The sequence below is a fragment of the Vicia villosa genome, linkage group LG4 (assembly GCF_029867415.1).
Source record: "Vicia villosa cultivar HV-30 ecotype Madison, WI linkage group LG4, Vvil1.0, whole genome shotgun sequence".
In the NCBI taxonomy this organism is placed as follows: Eukaryota; Viridiplantae; Streptophyta; class Magnoliopsida; order Fabales; family Fabaceae; genus Vicia; species Vicia villosa.
The window spans coordinates 97,317,586-97,339,210 of NC_081183.1; the positions used below are offsets into that span (position 1 = coordinate 97,317,586).

The window sequence follows — 21,625 nt, forward strand, 5'->3', positions numbered from 1 at the left end:
AATATCACAGTGGTGATTACTGTAACACCCCTTTTTATACCCCACATAAATAAGTAAATAATCAGGGAATAAGCATGCATATAATTCAAAAGGGCGTCACATAAACGTTTTCAAAAGAAAACCGACAGCATTTATCCACAAATATAATACACTTGGTCAAATTAAGTAGAGCACACATAACATGTAATTACAATTCACACAGAATATGCATTCACAGCGGAAACATCAATACTCATGTATTCATAAAATGACTCATGTCCCATACCATGATCATATCTCAAAATATCTTAACATAAAACAAACCATAATCATAATATTCATAGTATTTGACTTAAAGCTTCTCAAGCAACAAGTAGCCAAATAAACAGAATCACAAGTTAAACATCATATATAACCAAATATAAACATGAGTTCAACGCGCCTAGTCTACCCAATGTTACATGACCAGAGCATCGACTCACTACCTAATCTCCAACAACTCGGAAGAAACTCCAGCTAAGTCTCGCAAGAGCTACTAAACGTCAGAACCTGCATGTCGCCAAACGAGGGCAACATTAAAACAGAAGGGTGAGAATACAAATCATTATGAAGAAAGTATAATAAGATACAATGGTTAAAATCAACAATTATAGGAATTTATTACACCGTGCCTAATCATGTAAAATAATACTAATCAATATATATTCACATATAGTAAGCATTCGACAAATACAAAGAGTATATTATTCCAAATTCAATACTATATTTCCAATTAAGCACATAACCATAATTATCACATATTCACACATTTAACCAAGTATGTATCAAAACATCACCCATTTCAATTATCAAACTCATACACATATCACAACTACATCAATTTCACATTTTCAATTACCGCATAACTCTAATGTGACTCAAGGCAAGATATGTGACGCTATGCATGTGGTACCGCAATGTGAACCCAATGTTTCACCGCTTTCCGACTTAATATCTAGAATCCAAGCCACGCTTCCGATCCAGACAAGATCAAAGCCACCACATATGTTTCCAATTAAGGATCAACGTATTCTACGTCTATTTCCATTCAAGGATCACCGTCTATTACCATGTGAACCCACAGTTTCACCGCTTCCACAATGAAGCCGACTATGCCGTGAATGAATGTACAATTACCAACCAATTATGCAATTAAGATTATCTCGTCAATCTTAACTTACCGCATACCAACAATAATTCAATTATATGAATTATATATCAAATTGTACACAACATTCACAACACATTGATATCAATGCACATAATAGAAATAATATTCAATTATGATTCGCAAAATACAATTTACTCTAGTAAGTCATACTATCTCATGTTAATTTATACTGCCAACAAAATATAAGAATACACTTCTAAACCAAGTATCAATTCATTAGTATTTGGTCAAAATACAATTACGACCAACTTTCCAAAATAACGTAAGTTACCGACAAACAAATAATCAATTCAATATCTATTATATTCTAATCAATTATACTTATTGAAATTAATTTAACTATTAACTAAATCAATTAATTAATAATTACACATCATTTTCTATTCAAAAACCAATATTTAATATAAAAAATATTTAAATCCTAACTATTTTGGACGGTTCGTAGATATCACATTTTCAACAAAATTAACATCACCATGGCTAGAAAAAAAAAAGGATTTTTCATGCTTGCTACAGTAAGTGAATCTCATGACATCTACATGTCATTGAATCACTATGGTAAGTAAATTATGAGAACTTGTTTTCAAATAAAGAAGAAAAAGAAAAATGCTACAGCAATGGCATATGCAAACCGAAACAGGGCATGGTAGTAGAACAAATACATAGCACTCATTATCTTTATATCATGCGCTACAGAAACACAGGAAAAGAACACACACACATATATATATATATATATATATATATATATATATATATATATATATATATATATATATATATATATATATATATATATATATATATATATATATATATATATATATATATAGATAACACCCATATGTAAATTTCAAACACAATTAATCATCACAAATCAAAGATTACTCATCAAAACCTAACAATTTCAAAACCATAAAAATTAGGGATTTCAACCTAAATATGTTTCTACTCATTGACCCAATTATACTAACCCATAATAATAGGGTTTCTCCCCCTTACCTCTTCAATGTCTCCTCCAAACCCTCCTCTTTTCTTCCCCTTTCTCTTTTTCTCCTTTATTTTTTTTCTTCTTCTCTGCCTCTCTTTCTCTCTATTCGATAGTTAAAAAAAGAAAATGAAGAGAAAAAGTGGTACCTCACTCCTTATTCTTACCAACTACACCATATGGGCCTAATTATAACACCCCTTATTTACTCCTAACATCAATAATTAAGTCCAATAAAATATATACTATTTATTATTTCTATTTTAATTACTAAATTAAATAACACCAACAATTAAATAGACACAAACATATACACCAAATTAATTAATATAATCAATTATTATATTATCTAACAACTAATTAATTAATCAACACACCAAATAAAATTAAATAAAATAGTATAATAAAATAGTATAATAAAATAAATACTGCTAAAAACCTCTAATAACTCAATGTCTCCTATATCCGGTCAAATCTTAGTTACTCGGAAAATTCCCAAAACGCTAAATATTAACTCATTAATATTTCTAATACTAAAAATATTAAAATTTTCGATTAAAGATCAATCCGCTATCCCGAACTAATACCGACTAAACCGTCCCAAAAACGTGAAAATTTCAATAAACATCACAAATGACTAAATTAAGAAAATAATTATTTTTCCGGGCGTTACAACTCTCCCCCACTTAAAAGATTTCCGGCCTCGAAAATTACCTCAAACGAATAACTCCGGATACGATTCCTTCATCTTATCCTCGAGCTCCCAAGTGATATTTCCATCGGCGACTCCACCCCATATCACTTTCACCAAAACAATCTCTTTACCACGAAGCTTCTTAACTTTCCGATCCTTGATCTTCATAGGCGATGTTTCAACCGTTAAATTATCTCTTACTTGGACATCGTCTAACTGAACAACATGAGATGGATCCGCAATGTACCTCCTCAACTGAGACACGTGGAACACGTCATGAAGATTAGAAAGAGACGATGGCAATGCAATCCGGTATGCCACTTCACCAATCCTTTCCGAAATTTGATAAGGACCAATGAAACGCGGCGTCAACTTACGCGACTTCAAAGCTCTACCAACACCCGTCATTGGCGTAACTCTAAGGAACACATGATCATCCTTCTCAAACTCGAGAGTCTTCCTCCTCTTATCATGATAACTCTTTTGACGACTCTGAGAAGCCTTCATCTTCTCTTGAATCATCTTAATCTTATCCGTAGTCTCTTGAATCAATTCGGGTCCAACCACAACACTCTCCCGATTCATACCAACACAGAGGAGTTCTACACCTCCTACCATAAAGAGCCTCAAAAGGTGCCATTCCAATACTCGAATGGAAACTGTTGTTATAGGTAAACTCGATCAAAGGCAAGAAACTATCCCAATTCCCTCCTTGTTCCAAAACACAAGACCTTAAAAGATCTTCAAGCGACTGAATAGTCCTCTCCGTTTGACCATCAGTTTGCGGATGATGCGCCGAACTCAAATGCAACTTCGTACCCAAAGAACTTTGCAAACCTTCCCAAAATCTCGAAGTGAACCTCGGATCTCTATCCGAAACAATACTCGACGGGATACCATGCAAGCACACAATCCTCTCGATGTACAACCTAGCAAGCCTCTCCATCGAATAGTCCATCTTCATCGGAATAAAATGAGCACATTTAGTAAATCGATCCACAATGACCCAAATCGCCTCACAATTACTCGATGTTCTTGGCAAACCCGAAACAAAATCCATAGAGATACTATCCCACTTCCACTCGGGAATAGATAACGGTTGCATCAAACCAGACGGTTTTTGATGTTCAATATTTGACTTTTGACAAGTCAAACAAGAATACACAAATTCCGCTATGTCCTTCTTCATACCTTGCCACCGAAACATTTTTCTCAAATCTTGATACATTTTAGTAGCACCAGGATGAATACTCAAACTACTTCTATGTCCTTCATCAAGAATCCTTCTCTTCAAGTCTATAACATCAGGAACACAAACTCTATCACGACACCTCATGATACCATTCTCATCAATCCGAAAGTCACCACCTTTACCTTGATTAATCAATGTAAATTGATCGACCAAACACAAATCATATTTCTGTCCTTCTCGAATCTCATCTAAAATACTACTAGTAAGCTTCAACATACCAAGCTTCACACCACTAGAAGTCTCTTCACATACCAAACTCAAATCTCTGAACTGTTCTAACAAGTCAAACTCTCGAACCATCAACATAGACATGTGCAATCACTTCCTACTCAAGGCATCAGCTATAACATTCGCCTTACCAGGATGATAGTTCAAACCAAAATCATAGTCCTTCAAGAACTCCAACCATCTCCTTTGCCTCATATTCAACTCTTTCTGATCAAACAAATACTTCAAGCTCTTGTGATCACTAAACACATCAAATCTCGATCCAAACAAATAATGCCTCCAAAGCTTCAAAACAAACACAACGGCGGCCAACTCTAAATCACGCGTCGGATAATTCCTCTCATGAACTTTAAGTTGCCTAGAAGCATAAGCTACCACTTGTCCTTTTTGCATTAGAACACCTCCCAAACCCAACAAAGAAGCATCACAATACACAACAAAAGGTTCTAACGGATCCGGTAAAATCAAAATAGGAGCCGTAGTCAATCTTTTCTTAAGCTCTTGAAAATTCGCTTCACACTGCAAAGTCCAAATGAAAGCTTGACCCTTCCTAGTCAATTGCGTCAATGGTAACGACAACTTAGAAAAACCCTCAATGAACTTCCTGTAATAACCAGCCAAACCAAGAAAACTTTTAATCTCTGAAACAGATTTCGGAGCCTCCCATTGAGATACAGTTTCAACCTTAACGGGATCAACCGAAATACCATCACTAGAAATCACATGTCCAAGAAAGCTCACTTCCTTCAACCAAAACTCACACTTAGAAAGCTTAGCAAACAGCTGCTTCTCTTTCAACACAGACAACACAATCTTCAAATGCTCAGCATGCTCTTCTTCATTCTTGGAATACACCAGAATATCATCAATGAACACAACAACAAACTTGTCTAAGTACTCGTGAAAAATTCGATTCATATATTCCATAAACACACCAGGCGCATTAGTTACACCAAATGGCATAACTGAATACTCATAATGACCATACATAGTCCGAAAGGCAATCTTCTGAATATCCTCCGCCTTCACACGAATCTGATTGTACCCAGACCTCAAATCAATCTTGCTAAACACACAGGCTCCAACCAACTGATCCATCAAATCATCAATTCTCGGAAGTGGATATTGTTTCTTAATTGTCACTTTGTTCAATTGTCTATAATCAACACATAATCTCATAGAACCTTCTTTCTTCTTGACCAATAGAACAGGTGCACCCCACGGAGATACACTAGGACGAATAAATCTCTTCTCAAGCAAATCTTCAAGTTGACTCTTCAACTCTTTTAACTCTGAGGCAGACATTCTATAGGGAGCCATTGATACAGGACTAGTTCCAGGAACTAAATCAATCGAAAACTCAACCTCTCGTTCCAGCGGTAAATCACTTATATCTTCAGGAAATACCTCCGCAAAATCACAAACTATTGGCAATTCCTCGATGATTCTCTTCTCGTGCATATCTAAGGTTGCAAGCAACATAAACAATTCAACTCCATCTTGCACCGATTCATCAATTTGCTTAGCAGACAAAAACAAATCTTCTTTAACACAATTCTCAGGAAAGATGACTGTCTTATCAAAACAGTTGATATACACACGATTAAATTCCAACCAATTCATACCCAAAATCATATCAAGCTGTTCTAAAGGAAGACAAACTAAATCAATCCCAAAATCTCTACCAAAGATACTCAACGGACAATTCAGACATACATACGAAGTAGACACAGAACCCATAGCAGGTGTATCAATAACCATACTTCTACGCATATCAGATAAGACAAGATTCAATCTTTTAGCATAATCCAAAGAAATGAAAGAATGTGTTGCACCAGTATCAATAATGGAAATCAAAGGTGTACCATTAATAAAGCACGTACCTTGGATTAGCCTCTCATCAGTAGTGGCCTCCGCACCAGATAATGCAAACACTTTTCCCTTCGACTGCTCCTTCTTTGGTTTGTCACATTTGGTACTAATGTGACCTTTCTCTCCACAGTTGAAACAAGTCACACTCGAACCAGTCCTACAGTTGATTGCTTTGTGACCACTCTTGCCACACTTGAAACATGTCACATGATCCTTACCACAATCAATAGCACGATGACCTTCAACACCACATTTGAAGCACTTAAATGGAGTAGAAGACCCTCCCCCACTTGGTTTTTTGCCAAAACCAGCTTGTTTCCTTTTGTCATCATACGGTTTCCCACGATCTTGATTTTCCCTTTCAAACTCTTGTAGAAAGAAGCACTCTCCCTACTATCCTCATCATAAATCCGACTCTTGTTAACCAATTCAGTAAAACGGGTAATCTGTTGGTAACCAATAGCCTTCTTGATATCATGTCTCAAGCCATTCACAAACATCAAGCATTTAGATCTCTCAGCATTAGCAGTATTGTAGTGGGGACAATACTTGATAAGCTCCTGAAATTTAGCAGCATAAACAGCAACAATATCATTTCCTTGTTTCAACTCAAGGAACTCCACCTCCTTCTTCCCACGACAATCTTCTGGAAAATAGTTCTCCAAGAAGACATCACGGAAAAGGCCCCAAGTAATCTCAATGCCATCTTCTTCAAACCTCTGAAGAGTGTTGTTCCACCAATCTTCAGCTTCCTTCTCCAGCATATGAGTACCAAACTGTACTTTCTGAGCATCAGTACAGTTCATGTGTAACGCCCGGAAAAATAAGTATATACTTGATTTGGACGTTTGTGACGTTTATTGGAATTTTACTGTTTTTGGAGTCGTTTCAGTCGGTATTAGTTCGGGATGGCGGACTAATATTTAATTGAAGGTTTTCATATTTTTGGTACTAGAAATATCATTAAGGTAATATTCCGCGTTTTGGGGCGTTTGAACGATATTTGAGCGTAGGGGCATTTTGGTCTTTTCTGCGGGATAGATATTTTCTTTATAAGAAAGATATTTTGTGAGAAAGGAAAGGGATGGAAAGAAAGAGAAGAGAGGAAGAAGAAGAGCAAAGGGGAAAAACAAGAGAAAGTGGAGGATTCTCAACCGAATCGATTGCCGATCGTCACAATAGCAAGGTAAGGGGGTGAATCTAATTTATCTTGGATGTATGATTCTTATAGTCTTGTTCTTGTTCTTGCTCTTCTTGTTCCAATTTCCACAATTTTCTTGTGTGGTCTTTGTTTGATTTAAGTTTGTTTGAGAATGATTGTATGATGATTAAATGATATCCTTGTTGTGTTATGGTGACTGATCATGTTTGTTTTCCTTTTCCATGGCTTGATTGAGTTTGAATAAAAAGTTAGGTTTTGAGATAGATTGATGAATCAACCATGAAAAGTTTGATGTTAGGCTGCTTCTATGGTTTGTATGTGTTGTATTGGTGTTATAATGATGTTTTGGAGTGGTTTTGGTGGGTATAAGAGGGTTAGAACCGTTCTGGTTCATTCTGGTTTTTTCTGGGTTTACGCAGTTCCGCTGAGCGGAGGTTCTTTTGCAGAAAAATCTCTGTGAGGGCCCGCTGAGCGGAGCTGAAGCGGACAACAACATTTTCTGTTTTTCCAAAACTTTGAAACTTCGTAACTCTTGAACCGTAACTCCGATTTTGTCGTCGTTCGAAGCATTGGAAAGCTAACGCAATGAACTATATTATTATCTAATTAAATGATTTATAGTATGTAGTATCCCATTATTTTTATTAGGATCAAGTGATGAGTTGTGTAGTATGTTCAATTATCCAAACTTTGAGACCTTGTAACTTTTGATTCGTAGCTCCGTTTCATACGTCGTTCGAAGTGTTAGGAAGCTAGTTGGATGTTCTATATGATAGTATAGGCTTGGTTAGCTTGTTATTAATTGGTTATGAGGGTTGTTGATGAAAACACATAATTGTTTATATGCGCGATATGATTGGTAAATAACCATAGTGCTTGGTTGTAATTGTTAATGATGTAGGATGTAGTAGTGGTTGGTTGATTTTCATAAATGGTTTTGTGAACTAATGCATGATAAATCATGATGATGTGTTGTGTGAATGTTATCGTATTGGTACGAGGTATGTGATTAGTTGTCGATAACATGAGATCATGTTCATATGTGTTATGTATTAATGAATGTTCATTCTTGATATGTGACAATGTTTGGTTGTTTGTTATTAACATGATGTGTGGCCTTATGGCAAGTAATTGTTGTTATGAGAATGATGTATTATCATTGTTGAATTGTTGTTATTACAACTTGTTGATAATGTATTGATGGAGTTGTGGGCCAATGGCCAATATTAATTTGAGGTGATGCAATTCTGCGATCATTTATGCCGATGTGGCCAGTATGTTTTGACGGTGAATGTGTGATGTGTGCTTATTAATGCCTGTGTGGTAATTATGGTGTGATGTATTTGATAACGATGTTATTAATCGGTGATGTATCCTTTTGGATAGAATATAAACGATGTAACGTGAGTGTATGATCGTGTTATATTGTTGATGATGTTGTTGTCGTGTAATAGAGTCATGTATTTGCACAGCATAACATTTCAATACGTTAATGGCGGAATGCTGTTAACAGATGGCATGCGGGCATTGGTTACCAGTAGGAGCTTAATGCTCGGTAACGGTATATTAGCCTGAGTGGCAAGAGGTCATCAGTGGGAGCTGCGTGCTCGATGACGACAGCCTGCGGACTTCCTGAGTGGAATAAAGTCCCAGCATAATGCTCGGAAGGTGTATTTGTCATAATGACAAGGAGGAGTTTTACTCCGGATTTGGTACCACATGCATATGCATAGTCGAGTCTCATTCATCATCGTCAGTCTTTATAATTTATGTTACCATTCATGTGTCGCATTACTTATATATTGATTGTGGTTGACTTAGTGAATTACTTTGTTGTATGATTATTGATGATACTTGTTGGCATTACTATAATTGTCATGCTTCATTATGAATTATATTCTCACCCTTCTGCTGATTTGATGCTTGAGTGGCATCCTGCAGATTAGCCGCTTTGGGAGTCTTTTGGAAGAGGTAGTTCTCCAGTTGGTCTTGTCGGTCGCTCTGATACGTAACACCGGGGAGTCGGGAGTCTGATGTTATTTATTTGTATATGACTCTTTGAACATGTATATATGATAACGTGCCATTGTATATTGTAAACACTTTATTTTGGAAAACTCCTCTTTGAGAGTGAGAGCTTTACGTATACATATATGTTCATATCCTCCGTGTGTTATGTATCATGTTATTGGCAGGTGTGTATGCTTTTGGCATCGCTGATGTCCGTTTGTTTTCTAGGTGTTTGTTTGGTTACTTAGTGTAACATCCTAATTGTGTTGTATGAAATTTTTATACTCTGATATTTGTACCTATATGCCTGGGTAGAATTGGGGTGTTACATTAGTGGTATCAGAGCAGGTCGATCTGTCTGGCCAGTGTTGTCTAATGTTGTTTAATTCCTCAGTATGTGATAAGTGTGTGGAGCACTGTCAGTACTTGTTGTGCCTCTAGTCAGTTTTATGCAGGAATGGTTTGAAGCTAAGTGGGGGAGAAGATATGCTTCTCGGATATGTTTCAGTTGTAAGATGTTAGTATGCTACTGAGGGCAGCAGTACTAGTGTTGTTGGAATTTGTTGTTTTCTGAAGTGAAGGCGACTTGGACTTAAGACTTTGGTTGTTAATCAAGTTGGAGTGTCACGGAGTAGATGTTGGTTAATTCTAAGGAATGGAATTTAGAGAGTTGTGATGCTCTAACGCTACTGATGGACTATGAAGTTGTTGTTTGAGTAGCCTTGTGTGAGGTGTCGTTGTTGGATCAACGATTAAGGAAATTATTGTGGTAGACTTTGTTGTAGGAGTTATTGACGTTGTTGGAAATGTTCTGAGACTCGAGTAAGAATTAGGAATATGAAGAGATGAGTAGGATCTCAGGTATTTTGTTTTGAGATATTGTTAGAAGTGTTTTGGTACGTAGCTACAAGATGTCGGGTTGGCTGGTTCAAATGATCTTGAGAGATTTGTGAATTATGGAATCATAGTGCTTCTATGCTATGAGCAAAAGTTGGAAAAGAATATTATTAATGTTAGTACTGATAATTTATACTCTATTATGATTGTCGGCTACCTATTGACAAATTGAGGACTTGATCACCCTTAATCTCTTGTTGATAGTAGACGGAATCGTATTGGACGTGATAGGCTTATCTGGCTAGTTTGATAATATTGGAAGTGAATGAGTTGGTTCAAGGTGGTACGACGTTGTTTATGTTGTCGACGACTTTGGATGTTCTTGAGAAAGAGCAATTGTTGGGATTGCGGATAGTTGCGCATTTGTATAAGTCTTTCTTGAAGGTTTAATTGATTCATCGTCGAAAAGAGGAATTTTGTCTTGGAGTTCTGTTTTGACGGATTTAGTTCCTAGAACTATTGTGGTGTCGAGGGTTCCGCATCGGATGCCAACTTCTGAGTTGGAAGAGTTGAGGAGTCAACTTAAGGATTTTCTTGAGAAGAGGTTTGTTCATTCGAGCGTGTTGCCGTATGGTGCACGTGTTTTGTTGGTTAAGAAGGAAGGTTCTATGAGGCTTTGTGTCGATTTTAGACAATTGAGAAAAGTGACAGTTAAGGAAAAGTATCCACTTTCGAGGATTGATATTTTGACGGATCAAGTTGGTTGGATCTTGTTTGTTTTGCAAGTTTGATTTGAGGTATGAGTATCATCAGTGTGAAGATGGTCATGCTAAGTACTTGAGAATTGTTTTGTCCGTGTTGGGAAGAAGAAGTTGTTTGCAAAGTTTCCTTATGTGAGTTTTTGGTCGAGTGAAGTGAATGTTCAAGGGGTAAGTGGTGGTTTATGCTTTTATGCAAGTTAAGATTTTTGAAAGGAATTACCTGTCACGAGATTTAGAGTTGGCAGTTGTTATTTCTGTTTGGGAAACTTGAAGGAACTAATTATTCGGATCGAGAATTGTGTGTGTAAGTGACTACAAGAGTTTGAAGTATTCGTTTGATTATAACGAATTGAATATGAGAAACCATTGCATACGTCTATGTCGATGATTCGAGTATTGTGATTGTTGAAACAGTTGTGAGATTTGAGTTTGGTTCGTAAAGCGACTTCTTCAAGTGTTGAGCTTTATATGTGAAAGCTTACTTATGGTATTCTTGATGAGATTAGAAAAGGTCAGGAATCGGATTTGAATGGGTTGATAAGATGACATTTATTAGTCAAAGATAAAGATGGTGATATTCGGATTGATAAGAGAAATGTCATGGGATGTCATGATCAAGTTTGTATTCCTAATGTTCGGATTTGAAAAGAGGACTTGGGATGAGGTGCGTCGTGGTGATTTGAGTATTCATCCTGATGCTACTAAGATGTATCAAGATTTGAGAATGTCATTTTTAGTGGCAAAGTAATGAAGAAGGATATGAAGGGATTTGTTTAATTGTGTTTGACTTGTCAGGAGTCGTCTGGTTTCATGTAACTGTTATCCATTCCTGAGTAGAAGTGAAATAGCATTTCTATGGATTTTGTTTCTGGTTTTCCGAGGACATCGAGTAATTGTGAGGTGATTTGGGTTATTGTGGATATATTGACGAAGTCTGCTCACGTTATTTCGATAAGAATGGATTAACCGATGGAAGTACTGGCGAGTGGTATGTTGATAAAATTGTTTGTTGGTTTGTTTGTTTGCATGGTGTTTCGAAAGGTATTGTTCAGAATGAGATCCGAGATTTATTTCCGAAAATTTTGAGAAGGTTCGCAAAGTACTTTGGGTACAAAGTTACGTTGAGTTTGGCGTCTCGTCCTCAAACGGATGGTCAGACTGAGAGGACGATTTGGTCACTTAAGGATCTATGAGGGCTTGTGTTGTGAAACAAGGATGTGTTTGGAATAGCTTTTTGCCTTTGATTGGATAATACAAAGACTTTTGTCTGGTGTGCGAGCTGACACAGCATATTAAGAGGTTGAGTATGATAAGAGAGAACAATGAGTTTCTGGAGAATACTAGAAGAAGTTGGAAGTTGGTTATGAAATTGGTAAATCTGTTTGTTGTGGGAAATCAGAGTGCGCATCGGAAGCGTGAAATGACGCGGTTCGTATGTGCGTGTATGAATTGTTAGAGTTCAAATTGTGGACAGTGGATGTGGTAGGAATGATAAGACCACCAGATGTTTTGGTTACATGTTTGACTGCTATGTCTTGGCATGGTTGTTTGGATGTTGTGCGACCGGGATGTTGGTATTCTAGTTTTGTAGAGGCTGTTCAGAAGTTGTATATGTCATGGAACTTTATGTCCTTATCTAAGATGATGTCTCGTTTCCATGGTGATGGTTCGAGTACATGTAGCTAATTCCTTGGATAGGGGATTAGAGGTGTGTTGCCTTTGATGACGGTAACAATATGGTTGCGGTTTGGTTGACAAGTGCATTGTATGGGCATTGCGTCTTGTCCTTGTTGTCTGTGTCTTGGTTATTTCTTGTGTTTTGGTGTTAGTCGATGAGTGCGTTGTATGGGCATTGCATGTCGTTGTCGTTGTTGTGTTTTGGTTGTTTTTCTTTTAGCTAGAGTGGTTCGTTGTTTGGCGCTGATTGTGTCGTTGCTTTCGTGGCATGATAGTTGGTTAGTCGGAGGCGAGAGCGTATCCAGGTTTGTTTGTGTTTGGGATATTTCCGAGGACGGAAATGTTCTAAGTGGGGGAGAGTTGTAACGCCCGGAAAAATAAGTATATACTTGATTTGGACGCTTGTGACGTTTAATGGAATTTTACCGTTTTTGGAGTCGTTTCAGTCGGTATTAGTTCGGGATGGCGGACTAATATTTAATTGAAGGTTTTCATATTTTTGGTACTAGAAATATCATTAAGGTAATATTCCGCGTTTTGGGGCGTTTGAACGATATTTGAGCGTATGGGCATTTTGGTCTTTTCCGCGGGATAGATATTTTCTTTATAAGAAATAAATTTTGTGAGAAAGGAAAGGGATGGAAAGAAAGAGAAGAGAGGAAGAAGAAGAGCAAAGGGGAAAAACAAGAGAAAGTGGAGGATTCTCAACCGAATAGATTGCCGATCGTCACAATAGCAAGGTAAGGGGGTGAATCTAATTTATCTTGGATGTATGATTCTTATAGTCTTGTTCTTGTTCTTGTTCTTCTTGTTCCAATTTCCACAATTTTCTTGTGTGGTCTTTGTTTGATTTAAGTTTGTTGGAGAATGATTGTATGATGATTAAATGATATCCTTGTTGTGTTATGGTGATTGATCATGTTTGTTTTCCTTTTCCATGGGTTGATTGAGTTTGAATAAAAAGTTAGGTTTTGAGATAGATTGATGAATCAACCATGAAAAGTTTGATGTTAGGCTGTTTCTATGGTTTGTATGTGTTGTATTGGTGTTATAATGATGTTTTGGAGTGGTTTTGGTGGGTATAAGAGGGTTAGAACCGTTCTGGTTCGTTCTGGTTTTTTCTGGGTTTACGCAGGTCCGCTGAGCGGAGGTTCTTTTGTAGAAAAATCTCTGTGAGGGCCCGCTGAGCGGAGCTGATGCGGACAACAGCATTTTCTGTTTTTCCAAAACTTTGAAACTTCGTAACTCTTGAACCGTAACTCCGATTTTGTCGTCGTTCGAAGCGTTGGAAAGCTAACGCAATGAACTATATTATTACCTAATTAAATGATTCATAGTATGTAGTATCCCATTATTTTTATTAGGATCAAGTGATGAGTTGTGTAGTATGTTCAATTATTCAAACTTTGAGACCTTGTAACTTTTGATTCGTAGCTCCGTTTCATACGTCGTTCGAAGTGTTAGGAAGCTAGTTGGATGTTCTATATGATAGTATAGGCTTGGTTAGCTTGTTATTAATTGGTTATGAGGGTTGTTGATGAAAACACATAATTGTTTATATGCGCGATATGATTGGTAAATAACCATAGTGCTTGGTTGTAATTGTTAATGATGTAGGATGTAGTAGTGGTTGGTTGATTTTCATAAATGGTTTTGTGAACTAGTGCATGATAAATCATGATGATGTGTTGTGTGAATATTATCGTATTGGTACGAGGTATGTGATTAGTTGTCGATAACATGAGATCATGTTCATATGTGTTATGTATTAATGAATGTTCATTCTTGATATGTGACAATGTTTGGTTGTTTGTTATTAACATGATGTGTGGCCTTATGGCAAGTAATTGTTGTTATGAGAATGATGTATTATCATTGTTGAATTGTTGTTATTACAACTTGTTGATAATGTATTGATGGAGTTATGGGCCAATGGCCAATATTAATTTGAGGTGATGCAATTATGCGATCATTTATGCCGATGTGGCCAGTATGTTTTAACGGTGAATGTGTGTTGTGTGCTTATTAATGCCTGTGTGGTAATTATGGTGTGATGTATTTGATAACGATGTTATTAATCGGTGATGTATCCTTTTGGATAGAATATAAACGATGTAACGTGAGTGTATGATCGTGTTATATTGTTGATGATGTTGTTGTCGTGTAATAGAGTCATATATTTGCACAGCATAACATTTCAATACGTTAATGGCGGAATGCTGTTAACAGATGGCCTGCGGGCATTGGTTACCAGTAGGAGCTTAATGCTCGGTAACGATATATTAGCCTGAGTGGCAAGAGGTCATCAGTGGGAGCTGCGTGCTCGATGACGACAGCCTGCGGGCTTCCTGAGTGGAATAAAGTCCCAGCATAATGCTCGGCAGGTGTATTTGTCATAATGACAAGGAGGAGTTTTACTCCGGATTTGGTACCACATGCATATGCATAGTCGAGTCTCATTCATCATCGTCAGTCTTTATAATTTATGTTACCATTCATGTGTCGCATTACTTATGTATTGATTGTGGTTGACTTAGTGGATTACTTTGTTGTATGATTATTGATGATACTTGTTGGCATTACTATAATTGTCATGCTTCATTATGAATTATATTCTCACCCTTCTGCTGATTTGATGCTTGAGTGGCATCCTACAGATTAGCCGCTTTGGGAGTCTCTTGGAAGAGGTAGTTCTCCAGTTGGTCTTGTCGGTCGCTCTGATACGTAACACCGGGGAGTCGGGAGTCTGTTGTTATTTATTTGTATATGACTCTTTGAACATGTATATATGATAACGTGCCATTGTGTATTGTAAACACTTTATTTTGGAAAACTCCTCTTTGAGAGTGAGAGCTTTACGTATACATATATGTTCATATCTTCCGTGTGTTATGTATCATGTTATTGGCAGGTGTGTATGCTTTTGGCATCGCTGATGTCCGTTTGTTTTCTAGGTGTTTGTTTAGTTACTTAGTGTAACATCCTAATTGTGTTGTATGAAATTTTTATACTCTGATATTTGTACCTATATGCCTGGGTAGAATTGGGGTGTTACATCATGACTCTAAAGATCTTCTCAATTGCCTTCAGCCAAGCTTGAGCTTTATCAGGTTCATGCTCACCCTCAAAGACAGGAGGATTGTTCCTCTGGAATCTCCCCAAAGCACGGTACTCATAATCATCTCCATTCCGGTTACCAGCATTCGCTTGAGGAATCTGACCAATGGAGCCAGCCAACATCCTCAACGCCTCAGCAATGGCATCATCATTCCTACCTGCAACCATCGTCCTACGACAACCAAATAACCAGACAAACAGTATCGATCGTGTTAGATACACAAATCAAATACAACAGGATTAGAAAACATTATAGACTATTGACCAACTGGTCGACCGTGCTCTGATACCACTAATGTAACACCCCTTTTTATACCCCACATAAATAAGTAAATAATCAGAGAATAAGCATGCATATAATTCAAAAGGGCGTCACATTAACGTTTTCAAAAGAAAATCGACAGCATTTATCCACAAATATAATACACTTGGTCAAATTAAGTAGCACACATAACATGTAATTACAATTCACACAGAATATGCATTCACAGCGGAAACATCAATACTCATGTATTCATAAAATGACTCATGTCCCATACCATGATCATATCTCAAAATATCTTAACATAAAGCAAACCATAATCATAATATTCATAGTATTTGACTTAAAGCTTCTCAAGCAACAAGTAGCTAAATAAACGGAATCACAAGTTAAACATCATATGTAACCAAATATAAACATGAGTTCAACGCGCCTAGTCTACCCAATGTTACATGACCAGAGCATCGACTCACTACCTAATCTCCAACAACTCGGAAGAAACTCCAACTAAGTCTCGCAAGAGCTACTAAAAGCCAAAACCTGCATGTCGCCAAACGAGGGCAACATTAAAACAGAAGGGTGAGAATACAAATCATTATGAAGAAAGTATAATAAGATACAATAGTTAAAATCAACAATTATAGGAATTTATTATACCATGCCTAATCATGTAAAATAATACTAATCAATGTATATTCACATATATTAAGCATTCGACAAGTACAAAGAGTATATTATTCCAAATTCAATACTATATTTCCAATTAAGCACATAACCATAATTATCACATATTCACACATTTAACCAAGTATGTATCAAAACATCAACCATTTCAATTATCAAACTCATACACATATCACAACTACATCAATTTCACATTTTCAATTACCGCATAACTCTAATGTGACTCAATGCAAGATATGTGACGCTATGCACGTGGTACCGCAATGTGAACCCAATGTTTCACCGCTTTCCGACTCAATATCTAGAATCCAAGCCATGCTTCCGATCCGGACAAGATCAAAGCCACCACGTATGTTTCCAATTAAGGATCAATGTATTCTACGTCTATTTCCATTCAAGGATCACCGTCTATTACCACGTGAACCCACAGTTTTACCGCTTCCACAATGAAGCCGACTATGCCATGAATGAATGTACAATTACCAACCAATTATGCAATTAAGATTATCTCGTCAATCTTAACTTACCGCATACCAACAATAATTCAATTATATGAATTATATATCAAATTGTACACAACATTCACAACACATTGATATCAATGCACATAATAGAAATAATATTCAATTATGATTCGCAAAATACAATTAACTCTAGTAAGTCATACTATCTCATGTTAATTTATATTGCCAACAAAATATAAGAATACACTTCTAAACCAAGTATCAATTCATTAGTATTTGGTCAAAATACAATTACGGCCAACTTTCCAAAATAACGTATGTTACCGACAAACAAATAATCAATTCAATATCTATTATATTATAATCAATTATACTTATTGAAATTAATTTAACTATTAACTAAACCAATTAATTAATAATTACACATCATTTTCTATTCAAAAACCAATATTTAATATAAAAAATATTTAAATCCTAACTATTTCGGACGGTTCGTAGATATCACATTTTCAACAAAATTAACATCACCATGTTAATCTACTAATTAAACTTAGCTACCACGTAAATTTTTATCAAATTCCGGACAATTAATTATACCGCTTAATTTCACTATCCGGTCAAACGGGACTGTTTGAATCATATATAGCACTACTTATTTTCTTGTTTCTAACTATTTCATAACACAAAGTAACACACATGTTCCATGTTAAAACTATAAGCCATGGCTAGAAATAAAAGGATTTTTCATGCTTGCTACAGTAAGTGAATCTCATGACATCTACATGTCATTGAATCACTATAGTAAGTAAATTATGAGAACTTGTTTTCAAATAAAGAAGAAAAAGAAAAATGCTACAGCAATGGCATATGCAAACCGAAACAGGGCATGGTAGTAGAACAAATACATAGCACTCATTATCTTTATATCATGCGCTACAGAAACACAGGAAAAGAACACACACACACACATATATATATATATATATATATATATATATATATATATATATATATATATATATATATATATATATATATATATATATATATATATATATATATATATATATATATATATATATATATATATATATATATAACACCCATATGTAAATTTCAAACACAATTAATCATCACAAATCAAAGATTACTCATTAAAACCTAACAATTTCAAAACCATAAAAATTAGGGATTTCAACCTAAATATGTTTCTACCCATTGACCCAATTATACTAACCCATAATAATAGGGATTCTCCCCCTTACCTCTTCAATGTCTCCTCCAAACCCTCCTCTTTTCTTCCCCTTTCTCTTTTTCTCCTTTATTTTTTTTCTTCTTCTCTGCCTCTCTTTCTCTCTATTCGAAAGTTAAAAAAAGAAAATGAAGAGAAAAAGTGGTACCTCACTCCTTATTTTTACCAACTACATCATATGGACCTAATTATAACACCCCCTATTTACTCCTAACATCAATAATTAAGTCCAATAAAATATATACTATTTATTATTTCTATTTTAATTACTAAATTAAATAACACCAACAATTAAATAGACACAAACATATACACCAAATTAATTAATATAATCAATTATTATATTATCTAACAACTAATTAATTAATCAACACACCAAATAAAATTAAATAAAATAGTATAATAAAATAAATACTGCTAAAAACCTCTAATAACTCAATGTCTCATATTTCCGGTCAAATCTTAGTTACTCGGAAAATTCCCAAAACACTAAATATTAACTCATTAATATTTCTAATACTAAAAATATTAAAATTTTCGATTAAAGATCAATCCGCTATCCCGAACTAATACCGACTAAACCATCCCAAAAACACGAAAATTTCAATAAACATGACAAATGACTAAATTAAGAAAATAATTATTTTTCCGGGCGTTACAATTACAGCTTTCTTGAAGCAATACTATACACTGTCCTCAGAAGTTACGCAGTAACTAATTCCTTGAGAGACCAGTTAGGTCAGAAGTCTCAAGAAGTCTAGGACTAGTTAAGTCTTAGAAGTTAGTTATTCACAAACAGTTGGTTTGTGGAGGATTGTTAGTTACCAGCAATCTGGCTCGTGCACTGTATTATGAGTCACCGCAATTGGTCGTGCAAGTGTAATCAGGTTCTGATTATAGTGGATTAAGAGTCCTCGTTGAGAGAGGTAAATCACCTTGTTGAGGGTGGACTGGAGGTAGCCTTATTGAGAAGGTGAACCAGGATAAAAATAATTGTGTTCTGTCTATCTCTCCTTCGTATTAAAAAGAATCACTTATTCAACCCCCCCCCCCCTTCTAAGTGTTTTCTCAACCTTCGATTGGCATTAGAGCGCTTGGTTCTGGGTGCAAACACTTAACCGTGTCAGAGAAATATCCAGAAGGAAAACACTACGGCAAATGATTTTAACAACTATGGCTACACGAAACCTCCTGTGTTCGATGGAGAAAATTTTTAATATTGGAAAGATAGGATAGAAAGTTTCTTTCTAGGACAAGATCCTGACCTATGGGATATTGTGGTAGATGGTTACAATCATCCTCAAGATGCAGGTACAAAGATAGAAAGGAAGAACATGATGGATAAATAAAAGAAATAATTCAAAAGTCATCACAAAGCTAGAACTATCTTGCTAAGTGCTATCTCACAGGCAGAATATGAGAAAATCACCAACAGAGATACAACACATGATATATTTGAGTCACTCAAAATGACTCATGAAGGCAATGCTCAAGTTAAAGAAACGAAAGCTCTAGCCTTAATCTAGAAGTATGAAGCCTTCAAGATGGAAGAGGACGAGACTATTGAAGCCATGTTCTTAAGATTTCAGACATTGACTGCTAGTCTAAGAGTTCCAAACAAAGGATACACGAAAGCTGATCATGTAAAGAAAATAATCAGAAGTCTACCAAGAAGATGGGGGCCAATGGTTACGGCATTCAAAGTCGCAAAGGATCTTGACGTAGTATCCCATGAAGAACTTATAAGTGTGTTAAGAAGTCATGAGATTAAGCTCGACGCAAATGAGCCTCAAAAGAAAGGTAAGACTATAACTCTTAAATCTGTTAAAAAATTTGAAACTAATGTTCTGCAGGTTAAGGAAGAATGTCTAAGTGATTCTGGATCAAAGAAAGAAGATGAGATATCCCTTCTCTCGAGGAGAGTAAATCAGCTCTGGAAGAGCAAGCAAAGGAAGTTCAGAAACTTAAGAAGACCAGAATACAAAGTAGAATCCTCTGAATACAGAAGGTCAAGCAGAAAAAGTAGTGTATGCTATGAATGCAGTGAACCAGGACACTTCAAAAGTGAATGTCCTAAAATGCAAAAGGAAAGGCCTAAGAAAAGGTTTGAAAGGATAAAAAGTCTGATGGCTACTTGGGATGACTCTGAATCATCTGAAGACGAATACAACTCAGAAGATGAACATGCCAACATAGTATTCATGGCCACCACAGAAAATGACTCAGATTCAGAAGCTGAAACAAATGAGGTATTTTCAGAACTCACTAGAAAAGATCTTGAAGATGTTAGAACAAGATTTGTTCTGATCAATTATCTTAGTTTTGATGATAACAATAATATGAATTTTGCTTAAGATAATATGGTACTCTAATCCAATGCAATTTCCTTTTCAGGAAATATATAAAGAGTATGCATAAGTCAGCGCTCAGAAGCTTTGACTCAGAAGGTTCAGCATGCAACATCAGAACATGGTCTGGCAAGACATCAGAAGATGGTCGAAGCAGAATCAGAACATGGGTCTATGAAAGCATCAGAAGAACATGAGATCAGAAGCACTGAAGTTCTGATGGTATCACGCTAAGAAGCACTTCAAGGTCAGAAGATCAGAAGATGCTTTGCACCAAGCTGTTTGACTCTGATGATAATCAAACGTTGTATTTACAAACATCAGATCAGAAGAAAGTACAAGTGGCAGGCTACGCTGACTGACAAAAGGAACGTTAGAAGCTATTAAAGGCAACGTCAGTAGACACAGCGTGAACAAGGCTCGAGGTAGTTGACAAAAGCGTATAACATTAAATGCAAAGCTGTACGGAACACGCAAAGCATTTAATACATTCAACGGTCATCTTCTCAAACGCCTATATATATGAAGTTCTGATGAGAAGCAAGGTTAACCAATTCTGAACAAAATTATTCTGAAAGACTTGCTGAAACGCTGTTCAAATCAAAGCTCAGAAACTTCATCTTCATCAAAGCTCACTACATTGCTGTTGTAATATCTTAGTGAGATTAAGCTTAAACGTTAAGAGAAATATCACAGTTTGTGATTATAGCTTTTAAGAAGCATTGTAATACTCTTAGAAAGATTACATTAAGTTGTAAGTAACTAGAGTGATCGTGTTGATCAGAATACTCTAGGAAGTCTTAGCTTGTGTCTAAGCAGTTGTAATTA

General features: G+C 36.0%; 1 long non-coding RNA gene across 1 annotated transcript; it reads right to left on the reverse strand.

The window, feature by feature from the left end:
* Positions 1-210: 210 nt before the first annotated feature.
* On the reverse strand, positions 211-2,249 carry LOC131599381 (uncharacterized). The gene is made up of 2 exons (XR_009282732.1): positions 2,192-2,249; positions 211-528 (listed from the first exon to the last, which is right to left on the reverse strand). It is a non-coding gene; the product is annotated as an uncharacterized LOC131599381 (long non-coding RNA).
* Between the last annotated feature and the right edge of the window lie 19,376 nt (positions 2,250-21,625).